Genomic DNA, 27746 nt, shown 5'->3' on the forward strand with positions numbered 1-27746 from the left:
CTTATATAATACAGAGGTTTATTCACAGCTTACTTGGCCCTTCTGACCAATTACAGAGAGCTAAAGAGATTAAGAATCTCCTTAGCTCCTTCTAACTTTTGGTCTTTGCCTTTCTTGACATGCAGTGTGCAGATTACAGTTTAAGGATTCTGCTTACCCAGACTTGCAGACAGACCAATGTCAAAAGAAAAAGGGAGTGCACCTCTCTTTTTGAAGGCCATGATCCACAAGTTGCTTACATCATTTTTGCTCATATACCAATGAATAGAACCTAGTCACATAGCCACACATAGGTACATGGGAGATTGTGCAATATGAACCTGGATATGCAGCCACATGCTAGGGTAGGACTTACGTATAAGAATGGAGTGGGTATGACAGGGGAGGCAATTTTCAGCCTCTGCCACCATCTTGAAGATCCCTATTGTTTGGAATGGTAAACATTTGTAGTATTCAGAATTGATACAGATCAATTTTTTTCCACCTTCATGCCAATACTTGACCTATCTAATCCCCAGCTAGAATTTCAGGAAGAAAACGTATTCAAGCCAAAGCTTAGAATAGAAATCCAAAAGCATTGGCCAACATTTCTTCTTTGACTGTGTCATCTCTCCAGGTGCTAATGAAGTCCTGATAGATGAGATGCTTAAAATAAATAATCAGAATTTTTTTAGGAAGACACTTGTCCTATTGATCTAGTATTAGCTTCAATGCCTTCTGTGAAATTAAGCAAATGTCTTCTACTACTGAAAGCAGGAAAAAAAAATTGAAAGGGCATTCAACATTCAACAAATATTAGGGAACTCTTGACTACACATAGCTAGCTACATAGTCATGGGCTTTAGCAAGATAGTTTGTGGGCCTTAGTGTAGCAGGCAGAATAAAGACCTTCTGAATCTATTAGGTCTTAATCACCAGAACGTGTGAATATGTTAGGTATTATGGCAAAGACCAATTAAGGCTGCAGATGGAATTCAGGCTGTTAATCAGCTGACCTTGAGATGGTGAGATTATATTGTGTTGCTTAGGTGGGCCTAATGTAGCCACAGGGGTCCTTCCAAGAGAAAGAGAAAAACAGAAGACTCAGAGTCAAAAAGATGTGAAGATGCTACACTGCTGGCTTTGAAGACAGAGGAAGGGACCACAAGCCAAGAAATGCAGGAGAACTCTAAGAGCTAAAAAATGCAAGGAAGCATGTTCTCCTTTAGAGCCCCCAGAAAGCAAAGCAGCTCTGCCAACACCTTGATTTTAGTCCAGTGAGACAACTTTTGAACTTCTAAACTCCAGAATCATAAGGAAATAAATGTGTACTGTTTTAAATCACTATGTTTGCGGTAATTTGTTATAGCAGAATTAGGAAATTGATATAATTTTATACTCAATTATATTAATTATAGATTCAAGTATTTTGCTATATGATTCAAATCATCTCTGTGCTAGCACACTAAATACCCCATCTCATTTAATTCTCTTGACTCTATGAAGTGGGTATTGAAAAAAACCCAAGATTAAGGAAGTGAAGTAACTTGCTAAATGTCACATACAAATTGGTGGAGAAGATATTCAAATATTGTCTAAAAGTCTACGATGAACTATTTAAGACATAGTCCTTGTCTTCAAAGATGTTAGTGGATTCTGATTTATTTTATTTTTTTTGAGATACAGTCTCACTGTGTTGCCCAGGCTGGAGTGCAGTGGCACGATCTTGGCTCACTGCAACCTCTGCCTCCTGGGTTCAAGCAATCCTCCCACCTCAGCCTCCCAAGTAGTTGGAATTAAAGATGCCCACTACCACACCTGGCTGATTTTTTTTTAGTAGAGACAGGGTTTCACCATGTTGGCCAGGCTGGTCTCAAACTAATGGCCTCAAGTGATCCACCCACCTCAGCCTCCCAAAGTGCTGGGATTATAGACACGAGCCACCATGGGCAGCCTGAGTTATTAATTTTATCATTTTTTGAATACTATGTTGGAGTCGGCAAATTTTTCTAAAAATCGTAACACAGTGAATATTTGAGGCTTTCTAGGCCAAATGTTGTCTGTTGCAGCACTCAATTTTGTCATAACATGAAAGCAACTGGAGAAGCTATGTAAATTAAAGAGGATGGCTGTCTTCCATTAAATAAATTAGAGGATGGCTATTGAGAATAGGTGGTAGGCCAGAATTAGCTGATGGGCATAGCTTACCAAGTACTGCTCTAGGAGAAAAGAGCTTAAATATAGGGAATTCTTCTGTGAAATTGTTTAGCTGAATGAAGGTAATCTCTGTGCATAGGCAAAGACTATTCCTGGAAGGTATAATTCATAATGAATTGTGGTTTTTCTACTAGTGCTTTTTCATTGGCTAGTCCCTTCTTAAAATGCTTCCTCCAACTCTCATATCTACACAGCAAATTTCCTGCTCTTCTTACCTTCTATCAAGTCTTCTTAGTGAGATCTACCCTTATCCACTCACTTAAAATTACAACTTTTCCACCATCACTGCCTGACCAATCCCCTTTATACTGTTCTAATTTTTTCTCCCTAGCTATTATCTTATGAAATACAGTATGTTTATTTATTTTACCTATAATTTAATGCCTGTCTTTCCCTGATAAAAATGATTTTTGACTATTTTGTTTGCTAATATATCACAGATGCCTAATATCATACCTGGTACATAGCACACTGTCAATAAATATTTGTTGACTAAATATTGTCCTTGGTATCTTATTTTTCATTAGGCCCAAATTACAAAGCATTAATTTACTTAAAGTGTATAAGTGACCAGAAGACTTTGCTTAGTACTAAATTTCATTTTTCATTGAGGTATTGCAGTTTTACTTCCTTGTTCAACACAAACATCATTTTGATTAACCTAATGAATTGTCTTCTATTCTAAGGGAGATGAGGTTGTATATTTATATCTCTAAACTCACCTTCCAATGCAGTTCCAAATATTTGTTGCTTTTCTCCCCAGAGACTTGCACATCAGTGGTCATAAAGCACTTTGAAAATATTTCAGAAACCAGTGGCTATTTAAATGCAAGCTCCAATATGATAATGAAGAAAAGGAGAGACATTGCAAGACAGGAGTGAAAGATAGAGCATGCTTGTGTTTATCCTAGAGCTGTACTGGGATTCCTATAATGATTAATGATGCAATAATATAATAAGAACTCAGTGGCCATGAGGCAGTGGCATTTGCAAATAAAGAATAAGATCGGAAAGTAATCAGCAGCAACTCCGAACTTAGTTAAGGTTTCAAGTTATGCACCATTTTTTATATCATGTTAGTTCATTTCCTTTCATATTACTACCCTAAATCATTTTGCTCTAAGGAAGAAAGAACAGCTGAGTTGAGTATGAAGATTAACGGGCAGTATATCTATTCCTGTTTGCTAGGATGAGCACCTAAAGTTGAGAAAGCAGATCAGAACTTCTTGGGTTTTCAAATTGGACTGGAAAATTTCCCAAGAACAGGTTTTCTGCTAAACATACATCCTACCCTGGTCAAACTGCAAAAAATGCAATGCTGGTCTTTATTAAATCAGATACAAGCTGTGAAGAAACCACAAAGATATAACTAGAAATCACAGCCAATTGAAAGAAACCAAGCTTTCAATAAAATTGAAAGCCTGATTACTTGAATGTGGGCTATTTATTAATTCAAAGTATGCTCCTCAGGACTTTTGAATCTCTCTTTCTTGATATTAGCTCCTTTTGGAAATCTCAGTCCTGCATTTCTGACCGCTTGACTTCTCCATCTGGATATCATGCCCAAAGGCTACTAATACCATAAACCCAACATACCCAAAATAGTATTTGTCACATTTCTTTTAAAATGGCTGTTAATAACACCAGTCTCACAGATTTAATTCTTCTGCACCTACCTTATCTAAATCAGTTACCCAAGTCACATAGATTCTATATTCTCAGTGCCCTTCACATTTTGTTCATTCTCGCCCACATTACCCTAATACAGGTCTTTAGAACACTTCTACTTTGTCATTGTAATAGCCTTCTTACTGGTCTACTGCTTTCTTTCTCTCCAAGGCAACATCCTGCAACCAGATTAATCTTCCTAAATTATAGCTCTGACACTAACCTGCTCGCACACTTATAAGCTCTTCAATATCTACCAAATTAGGGATGAATTTCTTGTGTTTTTATTCCAGGCCTCCAAGATATTGTTGAACTACCTTCCCAACAGTATCTACAAGGTGCTGCCAAACAGAGATCAAACTGTGGCCAAAACCCCCTTACCTATCCATTAATCTCACAGGCGAATCTCTTTGTTAACACATTTCTATTTTCCTTAAAATGTGCATCCTACTTCTGTTAAACATTCTTTGTTCTTCATTTGTGTTTGTCTTATATTCTTGCCTTTTTCCAAATTAGGATAAGGACTATGTTTCATCCATTTTTGTTTCTTCTTCCTTGCACAGTGAACCATATATAGTAATCACTGGTTACATGCATGTGGAAATAAGTAAGTTAAAACCAGAAATATAAGCAAGGATATTACTAACAGCTTCTAAAAGTCAGTTAATTATTTGTGGTTTAGAGTCTTTTAAAATTTTGTTTTCGATATATGTTTAACATCATTCTGAAAATTCTGTAAAAAATATATATGTAACAAAGAAGGCCAAAATTAAAATTAGTTGAATAGCAAAAGCAAATTTGTGATATAGAAAAAATTAAATGTTTCTTTATGAACACATTAAATAACAAGATCTAGCTATGTATCTATTAATAATGGCTGTAAGTTTGAAATGGTGATAAGTATAAATGTTATGGTGAGATATCTATAACTACAGTAGTGGGAATGGAAATATCTGTTAGTTATACCATTGACAAATACAGGTTCTGCTAATACTGCTGTAACTTGTCACCTACATTTATAGATTATAAATAGTAGGTTTGTCACTTCCATTGAGAACCAAAAAATATTAAATAAATACTAAGTTTCAGTTAGAAGTTAACAAAAATAAGGATATAAACTTTCCATCCAAGTTCATGAACCCCTTTCTCTACTTTTGAGACCTTTCAATCTTAGATCTTTTAACCAGAAGCATTATCTTCTCAATTATCTAATACTGAAGTTGCATCTCTGTTACAGATTTTGCATATAATATAGTTGTTTTAAAGTAAATTTTATAACATATTTTAAAGGATATTAACATTGTTTGCAATAACTTCCGAGTCCTCCTGAGTCACTCTAAAATATTACAAAGCAGGCCAGGCATGGTGGCTTACGCTTGTAACCCCGGCACTTTGGGAGGCCAAGGCAGGCAGATCACTTGAAGTCAGTAGTTTGAGACCACACTAACTGGGCATGGTGGCAGGCACCTGTAATCCCAGCTACTTAGGAAGCTGAGGCAGGGGAATCACTTGAGTTCCAGGCAGTGGAGGTTGCAGTGAGCCAAGATCGCACCACTGCACTCCAGTCTGGGTGACAGAGTGAGACTCCATCTCGAAATATAAAATAAAATAGGCCAGGCGTGGTGGCTCATGCCTGTAATCCCAGCACTTTGGGAGGCCAAGGTAGGTGGATCACCTGAGGTCAGGAGTTCAAGACCAGCCTGGACAACATGGTGAAACCCTGTCTCTAATAAAAATACAAAAAGTAGCTGGTTGTGCTGGCGGGTGCCTATAATCCCAGCTACTTGGGAGTTTGAGGCAGGAGAATCACTTGAACTTGTGAGGCAGAGGTTGTAGTGAGCTGAGATCATCCCACTGCACTCCAGCCTGGATGACAGAGCAAGACTCTGTCTCAAACAAAAATAAATAAAATAAAATATAAAATGAAATATCACAAAGCAATCTACTTCACTTAAACATGTAAAATCTACAAACATGGACTCTTCCTGAGAGAAGAAAATTCCATAATATCCCTTTCATGCCTGAAAAAAATTTTATTTCCAATTAAAGTCACATTCTGAAATTCTGGGTGGACCTAAGATTTAGGGGAAACTATCAAGTCATGGTAAGTAATATAAACTTTTTGCCATGGGCTACTTTTTCCTAAAGTAGCCTCTGATAGATGCTTGGCAAGGGTATCTCAAATGTAGAAACAGGAATAGTGAAGCTGTTAATATTGTTTTCAGTGGGCTTTAAATCCAATGGTTGGTATGTTTATAAGAAAAACAGAAGGCACACCAAAGCACACAGAGAAAAGCAGGTCATGTAATGGAGGCAGAGATTAGAGAGATGCAAGTATAAACCAAGGAATGCCAAGGATTGCCAGAAACCAGCAGCAGCTAGGAAGAATCAAAGAAAGAATATTCCCTAGGACCCTCAGGGAACATCATGCTGCAGACAGCTTGATTTTAGACTTGTAGGCTCCAGAAATGTAAAAGAGCAATTTCCCCTTGTTTTAAGCCACCCAGTTTGTGGTAATTTGTTACAGCAGCCCAACAAAAAAAAAAAAGTGCACTACTTAATGTTTTAAAAAAACAAGGATCATAGGAAATTATTAACTCTTTTTAGACATTTTTTTCTTACTTTTGTTTTTATTTCATTATTATTTTTAGAAGAATGGGACATTTATTTGCGAGGAGTGTGGGGAGGAGGAGGAGCACAGACATTTAAGGAAATCTCTGCAAGTCACTGCTAAGCTAATGGAACAGTCATTTCAATGGACATGCACACAAAAAAACAGTCTTTACAAAATAAGCTTATAAAACAAACTACAAGCCACAAGTAGCAACAAAAACCCAGAAAAAGGGAGATAATCTGATTTCTGAACATACCATATTATAATATTTTAAAAATCCAGTTTTTGACAAAAAATTACAATGTGTTTTGCTAGATAATATTTGTTGGTTACTGTATTAGTCCGTTCTCATGCTGCCAATGAAGACATACCCCAAGACTGGGTTATTTATAAAGGAAAGAGGTTTAATTGACTCACAGTTCAGCATGGCTGGGAGGCCTCAAGAAACTTAAAATCATGGTGGAACGGGAAGCAAACATGCCCCTCTTTACATGGCGGCAGGAAGGAGAAGTGCTGAGCAAAACGGGGGAAGCCCTTCATAAAACCATCAGATCTCATGAGCACTCACTATCACGAGAATAGCATGGAGGAAATCGCCTCCATGATTCAATTACCTCACACTAGGTCCCTCCCATGACACATGAGGATTATGGGAACTACAATTCAAGATGAGATTTGGGTGGGGAAACAGCCAAACCATATCAGTTACAATTTTCAAAGAAATTTTTAAATAAAAATTAAATACCCAGATATTAATACCACATATGTTTCACTCCAAACCTATATATATTTTAAAATATATAGCATACTGTATAAAAGCTTAGGCAGTGCAGTCAAATAGAACTGGATTTAAATTCAGGATTGACCTCTTGTTATCTGAGTCCATGGGTAAAATAACTGACACCATTAAGCCTCAGTTATTCATTCACAAAATGGATAAATAACAATACCTCATAACATTCTTGTAATTAAAAGAGATAATGTGTATGTCTCTCAATTACTGATACATAATAGACACTTTATAGATGTTAGCTGCCAGTGATGTTATAATTACTATGTATTATTATCTTCTTGTGGGGAAAACTTTTTTCTTGAAAAGTCCTTAGTGTCCTATAAAATTGGAACTTCCATCAATACTTTTCTTCCCTTTTTTGGGGAGAAAACTGCTCCATAGGCTAAAAATTGATTCATCTTGTAGAACTAAGGCCATGATATAGTAACAATCCACCCACCAAACCTCAGAGGTATAAAACATCAAGGATAAATTTCTTACCCATCTTAAATGACTGTTGCAGATCAGCTCTTTTCATGTTTCCTGCTCTTAGAGACTCAGGTTGATTTAGTAACTACCATCTCTTTGGCAGAGAGTAAGAAATCTTCCTTCAAGGAATCATACAAAATACCTTGTCTAACACACCACTGGCCAAAGCAAACAACAGGGCCATGGATGCAGAAAAAATGCAAGTCCACCACATGCCAAATGCAAAATAAAACATATTTGATAAACATTCCTGATGACCACTGCTATAGTTTGGATGTGTCTCCCACAAAACATGTGTTGAAAATTCAATCTTCACTGCAACAGCTTTGGGAGATGGGGCCTAATGAGAGATGATTAGGCATGAGGGCAAAATAAATGAATTTATGCCATTATTTTAGGAGTAGGTTTCTTATGAAAGGATGAGTTTGGCCCTCTTTTGCCTTTCTATCTCTCATCCTGTCTGCCCTTCCAACACTCGATGACAAAGCAAGAAAGCTCTTGCTAGATGCTGGTACCTCTATCTTAGACTTCCCAGCCTCCAGAACTGTGAGCCAATAATACACTTCTGCTCTTTATAAATTCCCAGTCTCAGGTACTCTGTTACAGCAGCACAAAATAGAGAAAGGTGAAAATTGGTACTGAAAAGTGGGGCTGTCCTATAACAAACAACTGAAAATATAGGAGCAGCTTTGGAATTGGGTAATGGGCAGAGGATAGAAAAATTTAGAAGCGCAAGCTAGGAAAGACCAAGATTACCATAAATGTAGGATTATGGGTGATTCTGGTGAGGGCTTAGAAGAAGAGCTGTAGGGAGTCTGAAACTTCTTAGAGATTACTTAAGTGGTTTTAATCAAAACATTTATTAAAATATGGACAGTAAAGGCAATTCTGATAAGGTCTGAGACACAGATGAGGCACAAGGTATTGGAAACTTGAGTGAAGGACATCCTTGTTATAAAATGGTGAAGAATTTGGCTGAATGCTGTCCACGTCTGATGGCTTTGTGGAAGGCAGAATTTAAGAGTGATGAACGAGGATATCTGATAGAAGAAAGAGCTAAGCAGCAAGGCCTTCTGGGTGTTCTATACTTTTAACTACGTATAGTAAAATGAGAGAAGAAAAAGATGATTTAAAGATGAAGTTTATAATTAAAAGGGAAATATAATTTAGGGATTTGAGAGATTCTCAGACTGGCCCTGTGAAAATGAAACGGCATTTTCAGGAGAAGAAACAGTGTGGCCAAGGACTGTTTGATAAGGCAATTAATCTAGATAGAACAAAGCCAGAGGCTATTCATTAGGACAATGGGAGAATGACCCCAAAGGCACTTTGGAGATCACCAGTGCTGCCCCTACTATCAAAGGCCCAGAGTGCCAAGGCCTGTGAGAAGGAAATGTATCAAAAGAGAGAACTAGTGTGGTAGGAATTCTTAAGAAATTATTTTAGGCAGATAGAAAGGAAAAGGGGCCCTTGGAAAGTTTTTATTTCTTTTTAAAGCAGCTCCAGAAAGGTTTCTTGTCTAGCAGAAAAACCCTGGCTCTTAGACTCCGGCTGGAAACCTTTGATATTCAAATGCCGACCATTAGAAACTAGGTCCACCCAACATGGTGACTCCCACCGTTGTCCTTTTGCCCTTGCCTGGCAACATGGCTGCCCCCACATATCGCCAAGCGTATAGAACATCATGGAGCCCTGAATTTGCATATTCAAGGCTAGGGTGGGAGGGACAGTTTTTTCACGGGCTACATGAATGATATGCCTGGTCAAACCAATCCCCCGAGCCATATGCAAATCAGACACCACTTCCTCCAGCCTCTACATATACCTGGCTGGTTTCTGCCACACCTGGGGTCTCTGTTCTCAGCTTTGGAGCTCCCCTCCCTCTGTCTCTGTGAAGGGGAGCTTCTTCCTCCTTCTTTTCCTTTCTTTCTTGCCTATTAAACTGTCCACTCCTTAAAACCACTCCACATGTGTCAGTGTTGTTTTTTCCAATTTGACGCGAGACGAAGAACCTGGTGTTCCTCCACTCATTGGAGCCATATCACTAGGACACCACTGGGAACTTGGAGCTTGTTGTCCAAAGCCATCTCAAGTCTCTGTTCTCCAAATTCCAGTGCAGTGCTTCTCAGCTGCCACAGCCAATGCTCAAGTGGACCTGGTGCAGCTTCGCCAGCCACTGCATAAGGTACAAGCCATAAAGCTTGGCAGTGTCCACGTGGTACTAATTCTGCAGAAGCATAGAATGCAAGAGCTGTGCAGGCATGGCTTCCTCTACCTAGATTTTAAAGGATGTTCCAGATAGCCTGGGGATGCAGGCAGAGACTTGTTACAAGGGTAAAGCTGCTGCAGAAAGCCTCTGCTAAAACAGTGCCCAGCAGAACTGTGGGGTACAAGCCACCACAGAATCCCCACTAAGGCAATGCCTGGTGGAGTCATGAGAACAAGTTAAGCTCAGACAGGTCCCAATAAAGACAATGTCTAATGGAGCCATGGGAGTGGGGCCACCCCCAAGAACTCAGAACTATAGATCTACCAGTATGCAGTGTTGGACTGGGAGAAATGCAGGCACAATACTACAACATGTGAGAGCTGCTGCATGGGCTGAGCCCAGCAGAACCATAAAGGCAGGACTGCCCACAACTTTGGGAGCCCAACCCCCACCCCACTGTGCCATGGAGTCAAAGAATATTATTCTAAAGCCCTAAGATTTAATGTTGTTACTTGGGACTAGTTATCCCTTTCTTCTTGCCTATTTCTCCCTTTTGAAATGGGATTGTCTATCCTATACCGGTCCCACCATTGTCATTTGGGAGTGATAACTTGTTTTGATTTTACAGGCTCACAAGAGGAGGAGAATTTGCCTCGGGGTGAATTGTGCCTTGAATCTCACCTATAACTGATTTAGATGACACTCTGGACTTTGGACTTTCGAGATGGTGCTGGAATAAAATAGGACTTTGAATTTATTGGAATGCAATTAATATATTTTGTACACAAGAAAGACATGAATTTTAGGGGCCAGGGGCAGAAGGCTATGGTTTGAATGTGTCCCCAAAAAAGCATGCATTGGAAACTTAATCTCCAATGCAACTGTGTTGGGAGGTGGCGCCAAATGAGAGGTGGTAAGGCCACAAGGGCAAAGTAAATTAATGCTATTGTTGGAGTGGGTTTGTTATCATGGTAGCTAGTTCCTTATGGAAAGGTGAGTTTGGCCCCCTTTGCCTCTCTCACTCTTTCTTTTTGCCCTTCTCCTATGACATGACATAGAAAGTAGGCCCTCACCAGAGGCCAGCAGCTTCATCTTGGATTTCCCAGCTTCCAGAACCACGAGTTAATAAATTTCTGTTCCCTAAAACTGGATGACATACTCTGATTTATACCCTGTGGTATTCTGTTATAACAGCACAAACAAGACTATGAAAACCATGGTGTGACTTGCACTGGCCCATAGATTTTACTGAGTAAGTGTAATGTATTCGAGTTTGCTCTTCTCCTCCTTACAATAAAATACCTGGAGAGTCCCTGCCTCTGCATAAGAAGGCATCTGGGTTTACTTATCTGCTATGCCATTGCCTGAATGACTAACTCAATTCAGAAGAGAAAGGAATCAAGTCTAAGGTTTATTATCTAATTCAGCTTTATAAATAACAAAGCATATGTTTTGATCCTTATGTAACTCCAAAGACTATTTCTCCATTTGTTAAAAGTCTGATGGTAAAAAGACTAATAATTAATAAATGGGATCCTTCAAAAATCCCAGCATTTAAGGGAACACATCATTCTTGGTATATTTTGCCAAAAATTAATAACATGAATTACCAGAAAAATCAGACAAATTGAAAATATTTTACCAAATTCTTAGCCAATCAGAAGTATAAAAGTCATGAAAGACAAAGGAAGATGGAAGATCTTTTCCAGATTAAAAGAGCCTAAAAGTTCATGAAAACTAAATGAAACTGGAATTCAGAATTGTATCCTGGTCTAAATAAAGAAAGAAAGAGAAAGCAGGGGGGAGAGAGAGGGAAAGGGGGAGAGACAGAGAGAGAGAGAAAGAATGAATGAACATGGATAATTAGCAAAATTTGAAATAGAATTGAATAAATGTTAATTTCCTAGATTCAATAATTGTGTTTATATAAAATGTTACCATTTGGAAAAGCTGAGTAAAGAGTATTTGAGAATTGAGAACTCTTTGTTCTTTTTTTTTTTTTTTTCAGAATAATCAGATAAATGGATTTTCACTCAATATATTTTAAACAAAGATTTTGCACAACTTATACTATTATAATAATAAATTGATAGTTTGAAGCAAGAAAATAATACAAAGAAAAATTCATTTCCAAATGCAAAGCAGTATCTTTGCTCAGGGGTGATTCACATTTATGTGTAATTTTGCATTTTCAAAAAGATGATTGTTACAATCAGTTATATCACCACTTAGTTATGTCTAAGTTGTATCAGTTAAACATATGTTCCTTTAGAAAATTCTATTTAATATTACTATTTCCTTCAGTGATTTTCTCCAAACAGTGATAGAAGTACTTCTCAATGGACAGAATACACAAAGCTGTTTTTGACTACATCTCGATCATACTGACACCTACAATAAAGGCTTGCCTCCAAGGGTGCCCAGCTCTAATTTGTGAAGTATGTCCTGTTTGGAAAGTAACAATGAGGTTGTAAGTAGCAACAGTACTTACTCATTATCAAAAAATAACAATTTTAGGTATCTTTGTTTTGGATTTCTGTAATTTAAGTCATCCAATTTCTTCAGAGTCTGCACTCACTCCCTTTGACCGTGACCATTCCAAAATCTGAATTCTGACTTTCAGGACAATCCTTCTTAAAATATTCCATAGAGCAACAAAGTTTGCAACCACCACCATCAGCACAGAGTCCTTTGGGATGATCAGGACAAGATCTGGACAGCTGTCTCATTTCCTACAAACAAACATTTCGCAAAAGGAAATTAATTAAGAGCCAGGGCTACTTTAGCCCGGCGCTTGATCATTTTGCGCTCCATGGACCCAGACTCAGAACACGTTGCAGTGCCCGTATCTTGATTTTCTAGGGCAACTGGGCAATCTGCAGTTGTATGACCAGGTTTTCTGCAATGGAAACATACCATTGTCTTTCTCTTTGCTGCTTGTCATTCATTGTTTTCCTTCCCATAAGACTGTCTTTCTTTAAAGCAACTGCAATTTATTCCCTTACTGCCTGATCATTGCTATCATCTCCCCATCGTAAACCATCTGTGAGTTCTGCCTTAGGTATTCCATGAATCCATTCACATCTTCACTTAGGTACTCTTTTTTTTTTTTCTGTTTTGCTTGTGGTGCATCATTTTCAAGGGAGAGCCTATTGGCTTCAAGTTGTTGGTGCCTTGACAGATTTTGTCCCTCAAAGGACTTTTTGTATCCTCCCATGATGTTGCAGGCAAGGGTCTCTTGTTATGTGTGGTGGTAACTTGTGCCCACCTGGTCACAGTTTCATTAGAGGTACCTTATCAGTTATGCCTGAACCGCCTAGAGCAGTTAGCAAGCCAGAGAAGCCTAACCCCCTATTGGCAGCAATAGCACTCAACACTAGAGGTAGGAATTTCTTGTTATATTTTTGTGACTTTTGTATAAAATTATTTCAAAATGTAAAGTTAAAAAGCAATAAATAACAAAAATAAATTTTAGAAGCTAATTCACCAATTTTGAGAAGCAAAAACTTGAACAGAAATACTCCCAATTTCCTTGCCAAAACCTTTGCTTTCCCAGAAGTATTGTGTTCATTTATTCAAGGTATTAACCATTCTCATACTACTAAATCTAAAACCCTAAGCACATTTTGTGGTTGGTCCTGTTGGATTATCCTTGCCTTTTCTCTGTTTTCTTTGCATTAGCCCTGGGCACTGTTTATATTTCTAAGGCTTCTAGTTAGGCTAAGTCAATTGTATACTACTGGAATTTATTTGCTTAAAGAAAAGCAAAATTGCATCCAAAACAAATATACTGTTTTATTACATTACAATATCAGTATATACATTAAAATGGAAATTTTCTCTTCATGACTCAAAGAAAAAATGTAATTATTATTATGATACTATGTAATCACTGTATCTGCAAATAAAATTGGGATTCCAGATTGAATCCTGGTCCAAAAAAATATTACTTGAGTAATTGACAAAATTTAAAATAAAACTGCATAAATGTTAATTCCCTAGTTTTGATAATTACATTTATATAAAATGTTATCATTTGGAAAAGGTGAGTAAAGGGTATACAGGAATTCTGTGTTCTTTTTTTTTTTTTTTTCAGAAAAATAAGCTGATAGCAAATGCGTTTTCATTCAATATCTTAAAAATATTGTGACATTTTCTATATTGAAGATAACAACTCTTTTGATGAAACAGTCAATAATTAGAGAACCAGTGTTCCAATGAGCTTATTCAGACATTAGCAACATCAGAAGAGGATATATGGTTGATCTAGTCTTTACTTGGCCTATATGAGCATGAACAGAGACTCATAACACCTCACACACAAACACAAATCACACACAAACTGCTTATCTATAATACATGCAATTATGTCGTTCCCATTCTTAAAACACATATCAACAAACAAAACGATGTCTCCAATTTTCATTAAGGAAAAATGTCCAAACGTCTAACTGCTGATTTCAAAGCTTTGCATAACCTGGCCCCTTTTCAGCCTCCTTCTTGTTACTTCCCACATGAATCCACCTTTTTACTTGCTATTGTCAAAACATTCCACGCTGGAACACCTCTGTCTGGTGCTGATCCCTCTCTCTAGAATTTCATACACTCTAATCAACGAAGTACCAACTAAGATTCACGCGACCTTTATATCCCTTAACTGTAACCCAGTTTTTTCTTCTGAGCTCTGGATCATGTTTTCAAATGTTTACTGGCCATCTTCAGTTTGATGTCTCACAGTTTTTCAAATTTGTACAGATCTCATAAGAGTAATGACTTTACCTACCACCCAAACACAATTAATGAATGAAACTACATTTCAATAATTTCCTCAATTAAGAAATAGTTTCATCCTTAATTCACCTTTCCCTTGCCACCTCATATATACTCTGCTGTATCTTTTGAATTTGTGACCAGATAATCTCGAGTTCAACAACTTCTTTCTAGTCTTACTCTAATGCTTTAAACAGCCACTAACTTTTATCAGCTAGATTATCATAGCAGCCTCAAACACAACCCAGCACATCCCAGTCTCCACACTACAACCAAAGTAACTTTCTAAAATGCAGATATGATAATATCATTGTCAGCTTAAACTCTTGCTCTTACAATGAAACACCAAATCCTTAACATGACTTCTAAATCCCTTTGCAATCTGGCTAATGCTTTGCTATCCAGTCTAATTTCCCTTCACTTTATCACTATCATGCTCCAAATATACAGGAGTAGTGTCAGTTCCTTAAATATACTCTACTGCCTATAGTAGGCAGTCTTTAAAACAGCCCCTAAAAATCTTTGCCTCATGCTATTCATGATGTTGTATAATTCCCTTCTTTTGAGTGTGGGTTTGACTTAGTGACACATTTCTATCAAAGAGAATATGGCAAAGATGGGATGTCACTTCCGAAATTAAGTTACAAGAAGACTCTAGCTTCCATCTTGCTTGCCTTACTCTTTCGTTTCTTGCCCTAATGGAAGCCGGCTACCGAACTGTGAGATGCTCTATGGAGAGGCACATGTAGCAAGGAAGTAATTTTTTTGATCAACAGCCAGATGAAATAGAGAGTAACTGAGACTCTCAGCCCAACAAATGATGAAAGACTGAAACTTGGTGAAAACATTATTAATGACCTTGAATGTGAATTCCTTACCAGTCCAGCTTAGAGATGACTGCAGCCCTGCCCAGCAACTTAACTGTAGCACTGTGAGACCCTGAAGCCAGAGGATCCAGCCAGTACATGCCTGGATTCTTCATGCACGAAAACTGTCTTTGTTGTTATTGCTGTTTCTAGCCTCTAAGTATAAACATAATTTGTTACTCAACCACAGAGAGCTTATACACTGCCCATCACATCAAGGATTTACAAAACATATTCTTCCGCCTGTAACATTTTCTGTTCCTCTATTTTCCAACTCCTTTTATTTACTACTTTCTCATTCCTCCTCCCTCCACTTTCTCTTTCTCCACGCACTCTCCTTCTATTATTCTGTAAGTATTATTTTCTTCAGAGTGTTTTTTGTACCCCTAAGTGTGAGACAGAAGTCTTTCCTGTGTAGTTTTCCTAATATAAACATGAGCATCTCCCACTAGATCATAGCTCTATATTTTTCACAGTTATATCTCCATGCCTTATACACCCTAGTCCATAATGTATATTTATTACTTTTTTTGTCATTGTTGTTAATAAATGTGAAAAGTACTGGCAAAATCTAAAAGGGGGTTATTAGTCATAATATACAAAATGAGTTGTAAGGTACAGGAAAATAAAATAACTACAAGAAATAAATCTGAAATGGTTTACTGACTGATATATGCTGATAGAGCAACTTGAGGATACAAAAGAAGAAAGAAACAACAGTCTTGATTCACATATGTATGTGGTTCCCAGTTACCTAAAAGTCATTTACTTCTTCACCTCCAGAAAGCCAAAATCAGACTTGCTAATTTGTTGAGACTCTCCCATTCTGGGCATTTGGCACATCAAAACACCAGATGGTCACTTACATCAAAGAATCCTGATGATAAAAGAGATTTTTCACCTAGATCAAACCCAAAAGACTCCGTGGCATATTGATTTATTATTGGGCTCTTATTCCCAGATCAAACAGGTCCCAATGCAGCCAGATATCAATCTGAACTAGGTATCAGTTTATCAAAAAGTGAGAAGTAAGCAGACGAAGCCAGTCAAATGCCAAAACTTATATACACAATCATGAAAACTGAAGTTCCAGAAGAGAACCTCAGCTCACATTATTACAAAAACTGAAACAGCCTTTTGATTTAGTAAGACTAAAGCCACCTCCTGTGAATTACAGAGAGGTATGAGTAAAGATTTATAATCAATAAAATGAAATCAACAAAAAAAAGTCAATAATTTACTAAATATTTACTAGTTGTGTAATAGTAAAAAGAACCAACTTTTTTTAAAACATCTACTGGACATCAAACACTGTGCCAATGCTTTGCATCCATTATCTTGTTTACTCTCTCACTGAAATTATAATAAAGTAGGCAGATAAGGAAACCAAAGGTAGGACAGTTTGGGCAACTTCACCAGCATCACAGTCTTAATAAAACTCTGAGCTGAAATTTCAAGCTACAGTTTACTTCAAAGTCAATGTTCTTTCCATTACGTGACAAAGTACTTCCCTTCTACACGAATAAAAGAAGACTGTGCCAAAATCCTGTGGATTTAGAGGGCCCATCCTGGCCTCCTTCTGGTTATGCCACGAACTGGGTGAAACCACAGCATCAAAAGAACATGCCCACTAGAGCCTGTACCTACATGTTAATCCACATGCTAGTCTGCTAGGGCTTGAGATTTGTTTGCCCAAACATTTCTGGGTCAAATTAAGACAGATTATAGCACATTCAAAGCCCTGCAGGATGGCCAAGGGGCATTGTGGTGGAGGTGGGAGATTTTGTGTCTTGGTGGTTCCAGCAAGAGCTGCATGGAACAGGAGGAGAAGAAAGGGTGGCAAGGGTTTGGCATGACCCTCCCTGAGTCACTCCATTCTGAGAGCTCAAGAAAGCTAAGTTCATACCTGCCTTCCAGGCCAGAATAAAGGCACATATTTGTCAATGTAGGGAGACAGAATGTATTTTATTTAACAGTATATTAGCTTATTTATAACTTTTAGCTATTTAGAAATATGGTTTGTGGCCTTCCATTAGTATTCTTACCCTGAATACCATGAATATTGTGGAGGGGGACTGGGAAATAAGCATACATTGATTGATTCAGGGAAGAAAAAAATTACTTAATTCAGAAATGTCGCAGGAGTAAGATTATAAACATAGTTTATATCATATTTAGAAATTCTGGTTATCCTACCTACTTCAAAATAAAAGATTTGAAGTGATTTATATTAAAAGACTACAGGAAATCAGACAAAATAGCAAAAGGAAATTTTCAACCACAAAAACCAAAGGAGAAAGAAACATAAAAATGGAGGCTGATAGAGTTTATAAAGAGCCATAAAGGGCATATGCGCTTAAATCGACTCTGTTCTACTTATACTGAGAATCTTGAAAGCACTTAACTTTAAGTCACATGGCTCTTACAGACCAAATAATTGTATTAAGTGAAAGTCTTTTCATACTGTGAACACTACACAGCGTGAAGCTGAAAGACTCCTCTGCGGGTTCATTAGCATAGTTGGATATGCAGTTCTCCCCACCTGAAATTTTTTAAGAGCAAAAGAAAGGACCAGCCAAAAGAGAAACGCTCCCAGGTAAACTCCATCCTTGACAAGAAGGCTTTTCAGCCCGTGAATATCATCTTTCCTGCAATATCCACATATGGAAGTAGACCAACTAGAATCTCAACCATAAGTTGGAGAAGTACATTCTACCTCTGCAGATAACAAGAAAATAATTCATCATTATACACATTATGCTTCTAAAATGTTTTTAAAACAATTTGCATTTAATAATGTAGTTATAAGTTTTAAATTTTTTCTATCTTAGTAAAATGTCAAATGTCTGTTTTTGTGGACTCTGATAACAAATACTTTCTGTATTGAAGATTAGTGCATATGGCATTGGGAGTAGAGTGAAGAATACATTTATATATTTGTTTATTCATTCATTAGAGAGTCATTGAGGGAGTGCTTACTCTCCTGAAAGGTAATGTACAAGCTTTTCTCAATAATAAATCAGGCAGAGAGTGAGGTACTACGTAGATAACATCAGACTTGGCCCAGCAGTCTTGGAGTCTATAGTACAGTGAGAGTTAGAAAACATTTCCTATACAGAGCACATATTAAATATTTCAGGCTTTGTGAATGAAGAAGCAAATTTGAGGTTATAATGTAGGTACTTAGCCAGAGAGAAAACAAATTTCTATTAATTTTGTCTGGAGCCATACCAAAAAGCAAACAAATCAACCAGGGTTATGGGGATAGATTTAGTCTACAGCTATTGTGTGATGACACCTCGTATAAGTGTGTAGTCATCCTTCACCAGTAATTCTGGACTTTGTGTGAATTAGCAGAAGCTGGGCCATAATTTAATTTTATCAAGATGTTTTCACCCACCCATTTATTCATTCACTCATTCATTCATCAAATATTTTGTAACCTTTCACATTGTGCCAGAATATATAAAGCTTAACTTTTAGTGCATCCTAACACTCTATTTTATTTTCATAATTACCCATTTAATAAGTATAATATGAAAAAAAATTACACACACATTGTCCCAAGTACACCATGCACTGTAACACCGAGAAAGTATGAGCTTCAATTTAAAGATGAGGAAACTTAGAGACAATTTAAGAATAAGGGTGTCTTAAAAACATTCTCATTGACACTAAAAATGTGTTTTTTTGTTGGTTGTTTGTTTTGGAGTCTCACTCTGTCACCCAGGCTGGAGTGCAGTGGTGTGATCTCGACTCACTGCAAGCTCTGCCTTCCGGGTTCACACCATTCTCCCTCCTCAGCCTCCCAAGTAGCTGGGACTACAGGTGCCTGCCACCATGCCTGACTAATTTTGTTTTTTTATTTTTAGTAGAGACGGGGTTTCACCGTTTAGCCAGTATGGTCTCAGCTAGTCTCAATCTCCTGACCTTGTGATCCACAGGACTCAACCTCCCAAAGTGCTGGGATTACAGGCGTGAGCCAGCACACCCAGCCAGTTAAAAATATGTTTTAAGCACAGCCTTGGGTGGTCTTTCTTGGTCTCTTCAGCAGACAAGAGGAATGCAATGGGAGGACCACAACTTTTATTCAAACATCCAGTTAGTCATTAATCCATTTATTCATCCATTTCTTCATTCGTATTTATTGAGACTCTATTATATATTTAGCACTGAGTATAAGATATATACCTAGCCACAGAAAACAGTTATTTAGTGACTTAGCAATTGATGCCTATCTCTCCCGAAAGGTAATGTACAAGCTTTTCTCAAGAAAAGGCTTGAGAAAAAGAATAACTTGAGTACTTGGGATTTGGCTGGTCATTGCTTTCTCCCTGGACCTGCTTATATACGCACGTGAGAAGGTCACATCACCACACCCACACACACCCAACCCCTCCCTTGTACATAAAATATCTGAAAAACAGTCATGATGTAGTGCCATCAGCACCAATATCTATCTTTAGTTTCAATGTCCTGCTACACAGAATGATTTTAAATTACCCATTCACATTCAACTTCAAGTCAAGCAATTCCCTGAAATAAATCTGTAACAGCTCTGGTCCCACTCAGCTCCTGTGGGCTCTTGCTGTAGGCTTAGCACATTGGAAAATATTTCTCGCACAGATTGGAGAAAAACAACTTGGAAATGTTCTCTTTTCTAAAATGCATGAGATAATCAGCATAAAAGCTGATTGGTAATAAAAATCATCCTTTATTTGTAGTTGTCTAGATGCCATATCACATCTTAATACTTTATATGCATTACCACACATAAATCCTCACAGCCTCTTTATGATGAAGTTAGGCTATTATTTTCATATTACAGATGAAAAAAAATGGAATCTTTCAAGCTTAAGTTGCTTCCTTTATAGTGGATAGTGGAGGAAAGATTCAAACAAGCATTCTAAATCTAGGAGCCTGAATTTTAGTACTTCACTATAGAGCTGTTTGCTTAGTTGCTGCTCTAGGAAATATTCTTGCCCCTGAAGGAAATAGAAAAAGAAAAGTGTGTCAACAGCTTAAGTAAACTAATCATGCAGAAAGAAAAATGCCAAGCTTCTAATGTTGATCACCTGGGACAGATGGGTAATGATAATTGTCATCTTTACATATCTTTGTATTGTACTGGTTTTCCTGTTATAACAGGATGTATTAATTTTGTAACTTAAAAAACAGAAAAACTGAGAACAGAGATTTTTTTTAAAAAAAGGACAAAGAGAGGGAAAGAGAAGAAATGAACAAAGAAATGAAGGAAAGAAGACTAATAATAGGATTAAGCATGTTAGAAATTTCAATATTGATAATGACGTATAGTTGGGAAAAAATTATAGAAAACAGCTATAGATTGAATTGAATAAAGGAATGAATAAATGACTTTCAGGCTTATGGATTAATTTTTTCTTGATAAAAGACAAAATATCAAGATTTTGGAATTTACCTAATTACATCTGTGGAAAGAATCAAACTGGTTTGGAAAGTTCTTATTTCCATCCCCTAGCTTATAATCCCCTTAGGTCATTACTCTCACTGTATGTTCCCTAGAAATATCCAAGAGCCTCGTCACAAGATTGGACCATCCAGCTAAAGCTACAGGTGAAGCACTTCACTCTGCCACACTGTTTATCTTCCCTCTATCCCAAGAGACACACATGATAGGAGGAACCCTTGACAGTTATCAACAAAATTCAACCTCTTGTCTTCACTGAAGCTTCTTTCTTTCTTATTCCGGGAAAGGCATATGACTGCCTCATTCTTAAAGATGTCCACTGATGAGAAATAATAACTTTTTTTATTCTTATATCCTAGGTCCCATCTATGTTCACAGTCTGAAATGTATTAATTACTTCTAGCCTCAAGAATTATGATAGCCATTTAAATTCATTATTATGATAAAAGCACATAGTGGACAAATGATTACTACCCTCTGCACAATTAGTCAGTTTATATTCATATTCATTTATATTCATTAAGCCATAAGCAGGTATTGGTTAAATGTGAAACCACATGACAAATAGTATGCCTGTGTGGTATTATACTAATTTGGGAAGTGAATTCTAATTACTCACATCCAGTATGAGAAACTAAATTTCCATCTATTGCTTTGCTATTTCAAGCTCATTCAAACCTCCATCAGAAACTTCATACTTGGCTCCTACTGATAGTCTCCTGGGTTTGTCATTTCATAGGATCTACCTATATAGTTACTAAGGCATTCAGAGCAGCAGTTTTCAACCCTAGTGTACATTAGAATTACAAGGGCATCTTTTAAAAAATTGCTGTTTTGGCCTTACCCCAGATAAACTCAATCAAAACTGCTGAGGTATGCATGGGGCTTGAATGTCACTGTTTTTTTGAACATCACAAGGTGCTTCTAATATAGAATCAGAACTGGGAAAGGATGAGTTAGACATTTAAGTGGGAAGCAAAGTCTAAGGATAGAATCTTCAGGGGGAAATGATCTGGGTAGGAGCTTTTCTTATCTATACCCTTGGATTATAAGGCAAAGAAAAAAATTCCTTATTCCTCATTATTCTAAATGGAGATTTGGAGCTTGTTCAAAAACACTTGGAAAACAGATGGAAAGTTAAAATATATGTCAAGTCAAAATCCTCAAAATATTAGATATTAGTTTTAGTGAATTTTGGGCACATTTCAACTGGCCTGCCAACTTTCAAGTCCTCTGCAATTATTATCCAAAATGTACTTGAAACAAGCTTAATTTATTCTTTTATCTTCTCTTTGATGTAACTATAGATGGAAGTAGAACGCAATGTAATTGTGTTATTTCAGACAATAAAACAAATCATCTACCACAGAGAAGTAATCATGCCATTTAAATTTGTCATGGTTGCCTGAACACCTGTCATCTTTTATTTTTAGGGCCCGACTATATTCCCCTAATAATTCTAGTTGAAAAAGAATCATCAACACAGCAAAATAAATATTTCTTCAGGAAAATTACATGCAAGTGAAGCATCTAATCAACATGTAAGTACAGCATAGGATGGTGTGAAAGTTTCTAGGGAACACTCACATTCAAGAGAAATTAGCTTCATTCAGTGTGTGTGTGTTTTTTTTTTTTTTTAACAAAAAGGAAGCTATCTTAAAGCTCATTGACTATATTTCTTTTGATGAGATTCTTGTTAATTCACTCAGATACAATTAAAAATACTGAAGGTGGTAATAAATTCTGCAACCAAAGAAGTACTGAAGGAATCTCAAAGACAATATTTTAAGTGATAGGGGAGTGTCTAATGTGAAATTTTACTTACTCATAAATACCATGCTGTTTTAGCTTATAATTACAAACAAGCAGTGTAGCCAGTGGAAGGAAGGTATCCATTTTTTTTTTCTTTCTTTGAGACGGAGTCTCGCTCTGTCGCCAGGCTGGAGTGCAATGGTGTGATCTCGGCTCACTGCAACCTCCACCTTCTGGGTTCAAGCAATACTCCTGCCTCAGCCTCTCGAGTAGCTGGGATTACAGGCATGCACCACCACGCCCAGTTAATCTTTGTATTTTTAGTAGAGACGGGGTTTCACTATGTTGCCCAGGATGGTCTTGATCGCCTGATATCGTGATCTGCCTGCCTCGGCCTCCCAAAGTGTTGGGATTACAGGCATGAGCCACTGTGCCCAGCTGAAGGAGGGTATTCTTAAAGAATGCAGATATGGGACTTCAAAGCCCAACTATTACAAATCATTTAATACTATGTTAATAATTGCTCATAATTGGCAGAGACTAGTTTCCATCTTCTACACAAAGTGTTGGCACATTTTCTATAAAGAGTCAAATAGTAAATATTTTAGACTTTTTTCTTTTTTTGAGACAGAGTCTTGCTCTGTGGCCCAGGCTGGAGTGCAGTGGTGCGATCTTGGCTCACTGCAGCCTGCACCTCCGGGGTGCCAGCAATTCTCCTGCCTCAGCCTCCCAGGTAGCTGAGATTACAGGCATGCTCCACCACACCTGGCTAATTTTTGTATTTTCAGTAGAGATAGAGTTTCACCATGTTTTTCAGGCTGGTCTCCAACTCCTGAACTCAGGTGATCCACCCACCTTGGCCTCCCAAAGTGCTAGGATTACAGGCATGAGCCACCATGCCCAGCCTATTTTAGACTTTTTGAAGCATACAATCTCAGTTGCAACTACTCAACTCTGTCATTATAGCATTAAAGCAACCATAGACACTGCATAAACAAATGGGCATGGCTGTGTTCCAATAAATTTATTTACTAGCAGTGGTCTTTGGTAGGCAGCTAATAGTTTGTAAACCCCTAATTTAATTAAATTGTTTAAAAGTGAAATTCTGCCTCTTGAAACCTGACTCTTAAAAAGTGGTTTCAGGGAAAAGATGAGTAAAGACTAGGAGCCTGAAGGCATGTAACAAAAACATCTAAGTTTTGCAAAAGTTTTCTTTTAAATGCATTAATGTGATTCTGGTGTATTTACTAAGTGACACATGCATTTTACTTTAACATTTATTGCATCTTTACGTGAGACCCCTTTATGTTTTAGAATAATGTAATTCCTTTTTCCATTTCTCAAGACCCCCACAAGGTAGAGGGAAAAAAAGTGAACTGAAAACTCTGTAAACTGCATCATATTAGACATTTTCTAAGAGTCTTCACACTAAAAAACATACCACTTGGCAGAAATACGATTGAGGCCAGGAGGTGAAATCCCAAGAGCACATATTAACTCAGCTCTGTTTACTAAGACAGTCATTAGAAATATGTGAACAGAGGAGAAACTGGTATCAACGTTGCAAGAATTAGAAACTCTGCTTTTTACATTTATTCTTTTTACATTCATAATGGATTTTCAGGGCTACATTGTCAAGGTCTCTATTTCAGGTCACTGAAAGGATTCTGCAACTCTGAGACACATTTTCCAAGACACAGAAATAGTTTAGGATCAGATTGTGTGTGTGTGTGTGTGTGTGTGTGTGTGTGTGTGTGTGTGTGTGATTAAACTTTGTAGAGCATGTTCTCTTTTATGGACCTAAGAAAGGATGTGTGAAATTATGTTATGGATTTATTAACGGCTCTTTTCAGTTCTTTAAGAGGCATTTATTAAACAGGATTTAATAAAAGGGTTGTTTTATGTAAGTAGAATGTATGATAGAGTTTCTATTTCTCAAGAATAGGCATTGGAGAAGGGAAATAAAAGAATATGTACCTCTGGTCCTCATTTTCCTACCTTGGGTGGAATCTGCAGACTCATTCTTTATTTTTCTCATAGTGCTTAGTCTTAATATTGAGGACAGTCGGAAAAGTTGAGGAATGTAAACTCAAATTTATAAAGCTAAGAGTGGTCTGAGCTGAGAATTCAATAAATGTTAGCTATAATAATGTTATTAATATCATAATGAATAATAAGTATTATTACCAATGATGTAGATATACAAATGACATACTGAGAAACAACTGTTTCTTTCAGAACAAAAGGGAAACTATATTAATGAATAATGTGATTTTAAAGTCAGTACCCTTATAACTTTGATTATTTTGAATCTGTCAGAAGCAGGTGGAAAAATTAATAAACAATAAAGAGCATATAACTGGGAGTTTTAAACTATGAAACTACTAGAAGAGAAAAACTATTCTCCTACACATTCACTAAGAAATTTTTATAAAATGTGTGTTGGGCAGTAGCAAAAGAAAGGAGACTATAAATGTGGAACAAGTACACATGGATTTATGTCCACACATGTATATAATCACGAAAATATTAAAGTCATGCAGTTTAAAAGAAGTCAAAAATTTTAATGGAAATTTGGAACCCAAAAATAAAGGCTAAAATATTGTATCTAGTGTCTGAGTGGCTACTAAATTAGAAAAATATTTAAAATGGAAAAGGTGAATAGTTGGAGTTAGAAAAGATGTAATGGTGTGATGATGTTCTACCCCTTTCCCGGCTGTTCCTGTTTCAAAATGACAAACAGGCAAACTTAGTAGGGTGTGGATTGATTCAAGGAAGGTATGGCTGTGTAAAGACAGAATCTGTCAAAATGCTTAAAGGCAGCACGTGAATATTTTGAAGTACAATATTTTCCATAGCCGTGGGACAGCTGAACAAAAGTTTCCAGGTATAAAATAAAAAAACTATAAAAATAATTTTTCAGCAAACATGTTTGCATTTATGTTTTTAGGACTCAAGTAAAGGTAAAAGCAAAAACTATATATATTTGATTCACTGGATACAAACAGACATAGCATAGGTGCTTACCAAATTCTAAGTAACCAATCAAAATATAGAAACTCTAGATTATAAACTCCAGAAAGAAAACCTATCTAAATTCTAATACTAAATTTTCCATATTGTAACATACTCAGAAGGCATGTAATGAATGACGAGAGTCTTCCTCCCGGATACTGTGCTAGTAAACATCCAATCAAAGAACCAGAAAGAAACTGATAGAGAATCCAAACCATTTAGTGTTAGACTTACAGATTGAAAGACTGTGATTTTAAGATTGTGTGTGTGACGAAAAACTTCTTATTCTTTTTTTTTTTTGAGACGGAGTCTTGCACCGTTGCCCAGGCTGGAGTGCAGTGGTACAATCTTGGCTCACTGCAAGCTCCGCCTCCCGGGTTCACGCCATTCTCCTGCCTCAGCCTCCGGAGTAGCTGGGACTACAGGCGCCCACCACCACACCTGGCTAATTTTTTGTACTTTTTTAGTAGAGACGGGGTTTCACTGTGTTAGCCAGGATGGTCTCCATCTCCGGACCTCGTGATCTGCCCTCCTCGACCTCCCAAAGTGCTGGGATTACAGGCATGAGCCACTGTGCCCGGCCAAAATCATATTCTTTTTTGCCTTTCCTGTGTCCCCCACCCAATTCTGACATTTATTATGTTGATCCAGGTGAGATTACCTGCTCATGACTCTATTTTTTTTCATTGCTTACTGATTAGCATAGACATGTTTCTCTCTGTCCTGCACAACAAGCAAGATAAACCCAGTCATCATGACCCAGCAGAAGGTTCCAGCTCTCTTTCCATAAATGTTTTCAAAATGTTACTTATTAATACATAAGTAAATTTATTATTGTGTAATAAATATATACTACTATGTTTTGCAATGCCAGCATAAGCAGATAGCTTGTGAATAATATTTTATACAGAAAATTAGAAATCATGGTCAATTACTTACCAATTTTAATACTATCTTTTTGAAACAAATACCAAAGCATTTTAAAAGGCTTTCCAAGCCTTGGATTAATAACACACATGATGTCACCTAATATTGGGTGACAGGCCCCTGAGATGGCAGAGGTGTATTACTTCACTTCTCGTGTGTGCCTTGGTGTTCACAGCAAGATGGTTACCTGTAACCTGGTCTCCAGAGGTTTTATTTATTCGTACTGCAGCAACCACTACTTTCCTTGAATTTCTCTTCTGTGGTCTAATCACAAATATAAAAGCCTGCATTCCTTCTATTCATTATATTTCTTATCTGACTGCATTGGAAAACTGCAACTGTACTCTTTTTCTCTGAGATATTGTAACATCATTTAATAAGTTATTCAGTAGATGATAACCTAACTTCATTCTCATAGTGGACTTTGTAATTATTTTGAATTTCATGTTTCATTGTTCTTCCATTAAACGCAATTTGTACTTTATATTAAGGGATGAAAGAACCTTGTAAAATGATTAGTTAGCTATTTAGGAAACTTATCAAAGGCACTTGTTTTCTATTTTTTCAAGTCACAATAAACCAGTCCGAATGTAGATATCGTGAGTCCGTGATTCTTCAGAAAATTCTCTTTATTGCATACTAATTGTGGGCTGCTTGTGTGATATAGGTCAGAAAATACAAAGTTGCTATATATATATATATATATATATATATATATATATATATATATTTAGTTTAAGGCATCTTCTTCTTTCTTCAATCCCAGCTAGAGATTTATAACTTCACTGATTTCTCATTGAATTCTCATAAATTAATCATTTTGATATGAATTTTGATTCACATCTATTTTTCTTCTCCATGACTACCTTATTGTCTATAAAGTCTAAGTTCCTTAGACTGCAACTTCACTTGTCCTATATCTTCTTCGAATTAACATCAATCACCACTAATTTCTCTAATTCCACTACTTTAAAAGAAGCTTCCCAGACTAGATGAAATTCCCTTTCTTTGCAGTATCA

At 37.0% G+C, this 27746-nt stretch overlaps 1 pseudogene; it reads right to left on the minus strand.

The window, feature by feature from the left end:
- Positions 1-12445: 12445 nt before the first annotated feature.
- LOC100994250 (zinc finger CCHC domain-containing protein 9-like) lies at positions 12446-27017 on the minus strand (annotated as a pseudogene).
- Positions 27018-27746: the final 729 nt, after the last annotated feature.

Source organism: Pan paniscus, chromosome 9 (assembly GCF_029289425.2).
Source record: "Pan paniscus chromosome 9, NHGRI_mPanPan1-v2.0_pri, whole genome shotgun sequence".
In the NCBI taxonomy this organism is placed as follows: domain Eukaryota; kingdom Metazoa; phylum Chordata; class Mammalia; order Primates; family Hominidae; genus Pan; species Pan paniscus.